The sequence below is a fragment of the Triticum aestivum genome, chromosome 3A, assembly GCF_018294505.1.
Source record: "Triticum aestivum cultivar Chinese Spring chromosome 3A, IWGSC CS RefSeq v2.1, whole genome shotgun sequence".
NCBI classification, from domain to species: domain Eukaryota; kingdom Viridiplantae; phylum Streptophyta; class Magnoliopsida; order Poales; family Poaceae; genus Triticum; species Triticum aestivum.
The window spans coordinates 245,646,092-245,652,954 of record NC_057800.1 but is presented as its reverse complement, the minus strand read 5'-3'; the positions used below and the strand labels follow the sequence as shown (position 1 = coordinate 245,652,954).

The 6,863-nt window shown below is 46.4% G+C and overlaps 1 pseudogene; it reads right to left on the bottom strand.

The window, feature by feature from the left end:
- The window catches only part of LOC123056896 (glycosyltransferase-like protein gnt13), an 8,247-nt pseudogene extending 1,888 nt beyond the window's left edge, over positions 1 to 6,359 (bottom strand).
- Between the last annotated feature and the right edge of the window lie 504 nt (positions 6,360 to 6,863).

The window sequence follows — 6,863 nt, the reverse complement described above, 5'->3', positions numbered from 1 at the left end:
ATAAAGTAACTGCGGAAGCTTCGAAGATAATAAGTCCATCCAACTCCACGACAATACTGAGTGCATGACAACAACCTATCGCACCTTACTCCTCATCTAAAAATTCCGCAACATGATACGTTGCAGCCGTGTAGGTCAGCACATGGCATATGCTGGCAAGATAACACCATAGAGCAATGAACAAATAATAGCTATCACTACATGCATATTTGGCTGGTGCAGGCTCTATGGTTATCATTGCATAAAGCTAGTTTTTCCCTACAACAAAGGAATATATTTTATTTAACTACAAAGGTTAATGACATTATTGAGAAGGTTCCTCCAACTCAATCCCAAAATAATAATTATAACCCAACAATTTCATTAAGTAAGGTGTTGAGGTCAAATCAATAATTCAAATACCAGATACTCAAGATGTCCATAACTGGGGACACCAATAACCATGATTAGTTGATACACTCTACAGAGGTTTGCGCACTTTTCCCCACAAGACTTGAGCACATCCATGATCGGAAGATCGCGACATAGTCTTTCTGAAGCATTAACTGTTTACTCTAGGTAGACAGTACCACCTACTTTCCCCTACATCTGCTAGCCTACCACTAAAAGAGGTCACACAACATACTCAACTATGCCAGAGCCCATAATGGCTTGTGGCTGCACACGGAAGTTTCTATCATGAATAATCTCATGATCCCTTTGAGCCTGGGTTGCAAACCATAGGATGATCACACGGGTACTCTGGGATATCCTAGGACAACACTGGATTGCTCTAGGTGCCCACAACTAATCCACCCAGATGTGTATTAAAGTAGCCACCTTAAGTTTCCCTTAGTTAAATATTAACTCTCACATCTTTCATGAATCTCACAAACCAATCCACGTCTATGAGCATAGCAAAGTAATGCAATCATAACGTATAATAATACCCGGGGGTTGATATAAGACAATAGGTTCCTACCTCATCAACTACTTCCCAATACCCACATGTTATGAAAACCTACTCATGCAAGTGTTTGAGGATTGAAACTAATGCATAAAAACTGGGTAATAGAGGGATATGATCAAAGTGTTACTTGCCTTGCTGACGATCGGAAAACCCTAGAGATTCGTAGTAGCAAGCCTCGCACTCCGGATATTCTATCGTGAACAAACAATAGAATACATAAGCACTCAAGCATAGGATGCAAAAGTAAAACCCAACAGAAAAGATCTAAACTGAAAGTTCAAGAGAAGAACTTCGATTTGCAAAAAGAATCAATCAAATCAGAGTTACGGAACTCAAACTATGATATAAAGAAGTTCAAATTAAAATCTTCTTGAAACCAAATTTTAAAATTTTAAAATCATGTTCAAGTTGATTATATGGACACAGGAGAATTAGGCGAAGATTTTGGCGTTGGTTTCACTGGATTTGGATAAACGAGAAAAACATAATGAGGGATTGAAGATCAGGAACTAATCGGCGATAAAAATAATTACGGATAGGTCCCTGGCCGAAAATTAAATCGAAAAGAAAAATCTATGGATGAACGTTTGCTAACAGAGACTAACGAACGAATTCGTTCGTTAACAGAGAAAATCGGGTGAACGTTCGCTATTTAACCAAAAATAAAATAAAATAAAAATCGATATATCCTAATAAACTAAAACTAAAAAAACGAACTGGACCGAGAAAAACCGGGATCGGTTATACCGGTTCGGTGGCGTCGACGGATCGGTCAACGGCGGCGTCGGGCGGCGGCTCCGGCGAGGTCCGACAGCGGCGCAACACGACAGCGGGCAGCGCGGCGCGGTGCGGCAGCGATGGGAGGCGGCGGGGAGCAGCGCAGGTGGCGCGGCAGCGGGCGGCGCGAGGCGGCGGCGCGCAAGCGGCGGCGGTGGCGGGGTGGCTGTGGGCGGTGGGGTGAGTTGGGGAGGAGAGCGGGGCGCATATAAAGCGGGCGGGGGAGGTGCGACTTGGCCAAGGGGCCAAGCGGTGACGGCGGCGGCTCGTGGACTTCTATCGGAGTCTGGCTCATGCGCGTCTCGGATGCGGGGAGGACGGCGGCGGCTACGGGCCGGCTGGGCTTCGGCCCAGTCAGTCGAAGTTTTTTTAAAAAAAATAATAATCTCACCGAAACAGGAAAATTCAAAATAAAATAAATAAAAATCCTAAAATCCCAAAAATAATTTTCACGGTCCTCTACTAATATTTAGGACAACATGAACATTTTTCTGGGCTCAAATGCAAAATTTAAAAATGCAATTTTCCCTAATTTAATAGAATAAAATATCAATAATTTTTAAATAAAATAATTATTTTTATTTAAGATTAATTTTCCATTATTTCCTCTGTTTTGAAGAAGTCATTTTATCTTCTCTCATTATTTTATTTGTTTCGAAATAATTTGAAAAATAATTTCAAATAAAAAATCACTTTGATCCAATTTGCCAATTTTGAAAAAATCAAAAATGAAATTTTATGAAAACCTCCAACTCTCCCAAATGGTCCTGGAGTTTCTTAAGGTCTCTTGGATCAAAATGCCCAAATAAAAAAAATGCAAAGAGCATAAATGCATATGATGACCTAATGATTAACAGCCAAATTGAAAATTGGGCTGTTACAATTACTCCACACATCGACCGCTATCCAGCATGCATCTAGTGTATTAAGTTCATGGAAAATGGAGTAAAGTCTTAAGCAAGATGACATGATGTATACAAGATAAACTCATGTATGAATAAACCCCATCCTTTTACACTTAATAGTAACGATACATACGTGTCATGTCCCTTTATGTCACTAGGACTGAGCACCGTAAGATCGAACCCATTACAAAGCACCTCTTCCCATGTCAAGATAAAGTAATCTAGTTGGCCAAACCAAACCAATAAATCAGAAAAGAAATACGAGGCTATAGTAATCATGCATGAAAGAGTTCAAACAATACTCAAATAATATTCAAGGATAGATCTGATCATAAACTCACAATTCATCGGATCCCAACAAACACATTGCAAAAAATCATTAGATCGAATAGATCTCCAAGAAGACCAAGGAGACCATTGTATTGAAGATCAAATAGAGAGAAGAAGCCATCTAGCTACTAACTATGGACCCGTAGGTCTAGGGTAAACTACTCACGCATCATCAAAAGGGAAGCAAGGTTGATGTAGAGCCCCTCTATGATCTATTACCTCTTCGGCAGAGTACCGGAGAAGGCCTCCAGATGGGATCTCGTGGTTCTGGAACTTGCGGCGGCAGAAAAAGTATTTTGGATGTCTCTTTGATTTCACGAGAATATTTGAGTATCTAGTAGAGGTGGAATTAGGGTTTGATGTGCCATGAGGGGCGCACAAGCCTGGGGACGCCCCCTGGGGCGCGCCCCTAGGACTTGTCGCTCCCTCGTGGCTCTTTTGGCCTCCTCCCGAACCCTCTAGGGTCTCTTCTACTTCAGAAAAAATTAATCCAGAGTTTTTTTCTGTTTGGACTTCGTTTGATATTGATTTTCTGAAAAGCCAAAAACATAGAAAAAATAGCAATTGACACTGGGCACTAAGTTAATAGGTTAGTCCCAAAAAATGATATATAATTGCACCTAATGACATATAAAACATCCAAAATTGGTACTATAATAGCATGGAACAATAAAAATATAGATACGTTGGAGACGTATCAAGCGTCCCCAGGCTTAATTCCATACTCGTCCTCGAGTAGGTAAATGATAAAAACAGAGTCTTTGATGTGGAATGCTACCTGATGTCTACTATGCAACTTTATTCTTATAGACTCATGTTGGGCCTCCAAGTGCAGAGTTTTGTAGGACAGTAGCAATTTTCCCTCAAGTGGATGACCTAAGGTTTATCAATCCATGGGAGAAGTAGGATGAAGATGGTCTCTCTCAAACAACCCTGCAACCAAATACAAGAAATATCTTGTGTCCCCAACACACCTAATACAATGGCAAATTGTATAGGTGCACTAGTTCGGCGAAGAGATGGTGATAAAAGTGTAATATGGATGGTAGAAATATATTTTTATAATCTGAATAAATAAAAACATCAGAAAATAGTAAACGAGGACAAAAATGGTATTGTAATGCTTGAAAATGAGGCCTAGGGTCTCTACTTTCGCTAGTGCAATCTCTCAACATTGCTAATATAATTGGATCAGATAACCACCCCTCAAAGTGTGACGAATAGTCACTCCAAAGTTCCTATCTAGCGGAGAACATAAGAAGAAATTGTTTGTAGGGTACGAAACCACCTCGAAGCTATTATTTTCGGATCTATCCAAGAGTTCGTACTAAAATAACACCAAATAATTTCAGATTCATAATATTCAATCAAACACAAAGAACCTCAAAGAGTGCCCCAAGATTTCTATCGGAGAAACAAAAGACGAGAACGTGCATCAACCCCTATGCATAGATTACCCCAATGTCACCGTGGGAATCCACGAGTTGAATGCCAAAACACATATCAAGTGAATCAATATGATACCCCATTGTCACCACTAGTATTCATATGCAAGACATATATCAAGTGCTCTCAAATCCATAAAAGTATTCAATCTGATAACAACAAAATCTCAAAGGGAAAAAACAAATTCATCACAACAAGATAGAGAGGGCAGAACACCATATGTGTCATATTCTCGGTTCCGGCACACCCTTGAGGTTCAAATACTGGGGTGCACACGAATAACTCTCCCTCCCTCTCTCTCTCTCTAGCTCACTTGCACAACGATCTCAAGGCCTAGCTCGACTAACCCAAGGAACACGAGACACAAAGGTTTATACTAGTTCGGGCCACCATTATGGTGTAATACCCTACTCCAGTGTGGTGGTGATGGATTGCCCCGAGGGTGAGAGATGAACTAGTACAATGGATGAACTGCCTCCTGAGGAGAGGTGTTCTTGAGCTCGATGAGCTGGTGTGTGTGAGGATGGTCTGAATGATCCGTCCATCATACTTCATCTGTCCTCCCTCTGTCCTTCCCCTGTCCCCCTGCTATGGTGGTGGCTAGCCCTATTTGTAGAGGCCCTGGTCCTCTTCCCAAATGTTAGGCGGGAAGGGATCCCACAACGGCCAAGTTTGAAGGGGGACAACTAGTACAAGCTATCCTCACAAAAGGTGGTCTTCGCCTGCCAAAGACTCTGATGGTGACGCTGCTGTGGGCTCTGTGGTGACCTCCGTCCCGCCGTCCTGCTGGCCTTGGTCTTGTTGCACCGATAAGGAAATATTTGCCTGATGCCTCAGGACTCCTCACCTTCGCCTGCCTCTTTAGCACCAAAGAGGAAACTGGTACACTGCGCCCGCTGGCGCCCGCCTGGCCTTGGTCGTTATGGCTCACGTCACGCGAACCTCGTGAGGTGCCCCTTGCATAGATATCTCTGCTCCTCGAGAGCCAGCCTAGTGAGGCTACCCCTGAGGTGGTCTTGGCGTCATACGCCTCACGAGGCTTGGCCCCTCGCGAGGGTCTTGAGTGGTCGCTGCCGAAGATGGGCCGTACCAATCCGTTGGCGGAGCCATGCCGTGGGTCGCAGGTAGGCAAGTCTGGGTAGTCCCGTTCCCAGGACGCCGACAGTAGCCCCCGGACCCAAGGCGCGCTCGAACTTGACTTCAAGGCGAAGCCAAAAGGCAAGTGTGGAGCACCACGGGCCCCAACCACTTGCGTCCTTAGTCGCCGTGTGGCGATTAATGGGACGTGGGCGTCTCCGCTTCTCCATGCTGCCTCAGCAACTGCCCGACTTGACGAGACCCTACTGCATGCAGAAGAAAAACATCATTACCTTAGATCATGGAGGCTGGTGGTTGGCCTCCCTCGGGCTATAAATGAGGAGAGGGGTGGAGCCACCGTCGCTCATCTCCTTCTCCACTTCGCCTGCTTCTTCTTCTTCCTTGCTCCACCGTCTTGCTGCGACACCCATGGCGTCGATAAGGAGGTTTTCCGCCGCCGAGAAAGGAAAGCCCCCCCGCGTAGAGCAGGGGCCTCTTCCACCATAGAAGAGGTTGGCCCGCTCCCGCGACGTTGTCGCGAGGCAGGAGGTGGCGAGGCCGGGGTATGAGCGGCCTCCCCCTGGTACCCGTTTCCCTTGTACACCTAAGTACAAGGCTCCGGAGAAGGAGGCAGCGCCTCGCGCCACTCGCACCACGGCCGCGGTAGCCGGCCCGCGAACTCGTGCTGAGGGATCCTCGCGCGAGCTCGTGGTGTTGGCGGCGATGTCGCTGAGCACCTGGATCAGGTTCCCACAATTCTTTGCTGAAGAGATGCCGCCGAGGGGGCCGCTCGAGCTGTAGCTGGAGCACGCCGAGTGCAGCACCCCGGCAATAGGAACAGAGGTCGAGGTCGTCTCCTCGGGGAAGATCTTCATGACCCGTGGATGGGGCAAGGTTGCCCGCGTCTGTCACGCGGATGGGGCCCTCGCCATCCATTTCGAGTACGATGGCGCCTCCACACTGTTCTTCAAGGTCTACGACGAGGAAGGCGGCCGCCTGGAGTGTTGCCTGGAGGGGGTCGCCTGGACGGTGCAGCGGTCGGCGCCGGGCCCGCCCTTGGCCCTGCTGATAGCTCCTCTAGTAGCAGCGACGGCTCCTGGGAGTCTAGCGATTCTCCCGATCCTGACGAGACTCTGGAGACGAGCAGTGACAACTACGTGTCCCCGAGCTCTCGCCGTGCCCGGAGCACAGCAGCAGCGTCCGCCCGTCGTCGTTGCTGATCTGGATGGGGTTGGCACTGGCTCCTCATGGCCCACTGTTTATGATGGCGTCGGCGGCGACGCCTGTAGATATGGCTCCTAGAAATTTTCTTCTTTTGTTCCATGTGAGGAATTGAGATGAACCCCGTGGGGGTGTGTAAAGACTCTGTAGTACTTTTG